The sequence below is a fragment of the Cebus imitator genome, unplaced genomic scaffold (genome assembly GCF_001604975.1).
Source record: "Cebus imitator isolate Cc_AM_T3 unplaced genomic scaffold, Cebus_imitator-1.0 Scaffold15, whole genome shotgun sequence".
NCBI lineage: Eukaryota > Metazoa > Chordata > Mammalia > Primates > Cebidae > Cebus > Cebus imitator.
Window position 1 is genome coordinate 4,068,451 of NW_016107330.1, and position 3,252 is coordinate 4,071,702.

At 50.6% G+C, this 3,252-nt stretch overlaps 1 pseudogene; it reads left to right on the forward strand.

The window, feature by feature from the left end:
• LOC108285731 overlaps positions 1-2,162 on the forward strand; it is a 3,580-nt pseudogene extending 1,418 nt beyond the window's left edge.
• Positions 2,163-3,252: the final 1,090 nt, after the last annotated feature.

The window sequence follows — 3,252 nt, forward strand, 5'->3', positions numbered from 1 at the left end:
CACGCGCCACCATGCCCAGCTAATGTTTTTTGTATTTTTAGTAGAGACGGGGTTTCACCATGTTGACCAGGATGGTCTCGATCTCTTGACCTCGTGATCCACCCGCCTCAGCCTCCCAAAGTGCTGGGATTACAGGCTTGAGCCACCGTGCCCGGCCTCTTGAGAGTTTTTTTATAAGAATGGCCAATCATATCAATGAACACCAGGACCACCTGCACAGGTAAGAAAGGATGATGAGCTTTCTCCGCATACTATACCACTGCCTTTTTCTTTTACAGTAAATGCTAGTGGGCATCTACTGTGTGCCAGTCACTAGTGGTGTCACAGGGAATGGGACACTAGAATGTCAATGCATTATGCTGTTCAGTGCTCTATATCCTGAAGGGAGTATCACAAGACCACTCAAATAAGGGCAGAGGGATGGCCTGGGGTAGATGCTACAGAGAGAGACGTGTAGGCAGCTGGTTAGTCGGGCTCAGATCTAGTAGGGTGCAATTGTGAATTCCTTGTTAGGAAGTGTGTTTAAAGTTAATATGATGGGCCGGGTGTGGTGGCTGACACCTGTAATCCAAGCACTTTGGGAGGCCGAGGCCGGCGGATCATGAGGTCAAGAGATCAAGACCATCCTGGCCAACATGGTGAAACCCCATCTCCGCTAAAATACAAAGATTAGCTGGGCATAGTGGCGCACGCCTGTAGTCCCAGCTACTCGGGAGGCTGAGGCAGAAGAATTGCTTGAACCCAGGAGGCAGAGATTGCAGTGAGCCGAGATTGCGCCACTGCACTCCAGCCTGGCGCTTGGTGACAGAGCAAGATTCTGTCTCAAAAAATAAAAAAATAAAAAAAATAAAGTTAATATGATGAACACTTCCTCATCATACAGAGGAGAGTACAAAAGAAGGAAGGAGCATCAAACCTGTGCGTGTCACAGTAGAAGCTTGTCCTTACAGCTTAGTAAATGCCAATAATCCTGTCCCTAATTCACTGTCTGTAAAAGATTGTTTTAAACTCCGGGAAACGTAATTGACTTGGGAAATGCATGCTTCTGGAACAGGGTGAGGAGTAGGCATAGAGTGGTGCAAAGCGATAGGTGGTTTGCAGATGCAGGCCTGTCGGAACGTCTGCAGGCAGGAAGCCGCAGCTGACGTCCCTAGACCTTGCTCAGTGAGTTCTTTGTGCACGTCTCCCACTGGGCTCCTCTGGCCCAAAGATGAGGTTGTCTGCTGAAAGATGAAGTAAAGAGGCTTTAGAGATGTTGTGGCCTTGAACCAATCACACCAGCGAGGATGAAAGGACTGAGCCTAAAATGGGACTGCCCCTGTATGATCTGAGTCTTTTTTTTTTCTTTTGAGACAAAAGCTTCGCTCTTGTTGCCCAGGCTGGAGTGCAATGGCGCAATCTCGGCTCACTGCAACTTCTGCCTCCTCGGTTCAAGCAATTCTCCCGTCTCAGCCTCCCGAGTACCAGGGATTACAGGTGCGCGCCACCACACCCGGCTAATTTTGTGTTTTTAGTAGAGACAGGGTTTCTCCATGTTGGTCAGGCTGGTCTCAAACTCCCGCCCTCGGGTGATCCGCCTGCCTCAGCCTCCCAAAGTGCTGGGATTACAGGCGCAAGCCACCGTGCCCGGCTATGATCTGAGTCTTCATCACGCAGCCCCTTGAATGCTGACTATCGTCCGATGATGGGAACAAACTTGTATTTGGGTGACCAGCAATGTGGACCAGCAATCTTGAGCCCCTCGGAGCCCTGCTAGAGAAAGCTGCTGCTAGCTAGTCTTGAGAGCCTCCTCTTACAGGACTGTCGGATTCAGGACTCCCAACTCAGGGTCATCCTGTCTGCCCTGAGCTGCTGCTCCCAGCTCACCACTTTGTACTTTTGCGGAAATGAGACCTGTGAAGCCTCTGAAAGACCTGCGTCACACAGGCGGGCTGAGCGAGGCAGGCCTGGAGACGTACCCTGCCCCTCTGAAGAGTCTTGACAACAGGGGTCATGTCAATTGGGAGATCCTCACCCCGATTTGGGCTGAGCTGATACGTGTCCTCAGGGAAGTAAGGTGGCCCAAGAGGGTGTTCTTTGGTCTCGACTCCTGCCCTTCCTGTGGCTCTTGGCCATCTGAGAAACTGGAGCTCCATTCTTGCTCCTAGGGAAGGCCTGGTTAACGGGGTTGGATACTCTCCCTTACGGACACTTGGGCCCTAAAATTAAGGACACGGGTGCTTTTTTTTTTTTTGAGTCAGGGTCTCACTCTATCACTCAGGCTGAAGTGCAGTGGCAGAATCTCAGCTCACTGCAACCTTCGCCTCCTGGGTTCAAGTGATCCTCCTGTCTCAGCCTCCCGAGTAGCTGGTGTTACAGATGTGTGCTACCACACTTGGTTAATTTTTTTTATTCTTATTTTTAGTAGAGACAGGGTTTCATAATGTTGGCAAGGCTGGCCTGCTTGAGGTCACTCCTGACCTCAAGTGATCTGCCCACCTCGGCCTTCCACAGTGCCGGGTTCACAGGCATGAACAGCCGAGCCCAGTCAGTGCGTCTTAAAGGAAGACAGAGCTGTGCGTCTCAGGCAGGTGCTCACTGTGAATGGATAAAGCAACGGTGACTCAGCAGGGGGCACTACTGGGTGACTTGGTGTCCATGAGGCCTTCAGGGACTTCTGTCCTAGAGTTGGAAATAGAACCTGAAGTTATAGAATGATGGCAGGAGTTAGCCCTGCGAGGGTGATTATTTAAAAAAATGTCTTAGCCACTAATACATCAGACATCTCTAGTTACTGATGAGAGGTACTAAGTTATCTGTGACTGAGGTTCAGCTGTGGGAAGTCAAGACGTCCAGAGTGAAATTTGATCATTTCGATTAATTCCCACCCCTCCTTCACTTCTCATCTGTCTCTTCCTTAATTCTCCCATGCCTGTTCACTGAGTTCATCCACAAAAGATGCACACTTGGGGCCTGGAACGTTCTGTGTGGGCAGTGATCATGAGCCACTGAAGTCTACCCTCTTTTCAGGAGCCCTTGCTGCTCCCCAGGTGCTGAGACCCAGCTGACTCCGAATGGGCAGATCTAGAGGAATCTGTTCCTGATCACTGGCCATGCCAGGAAAGGGCTTCACTGCACAAGGGGCTGCCCCCTGACCTTGAAGGGAATGGCCATAGTGCATATTGCAGGAGCCTCGTGACATCACCACCCCATGCCTGTCCTCATGGTGGCTAGTGGGTTTTACTGAATTAAAGTACTTGTGTCCAATTTCCC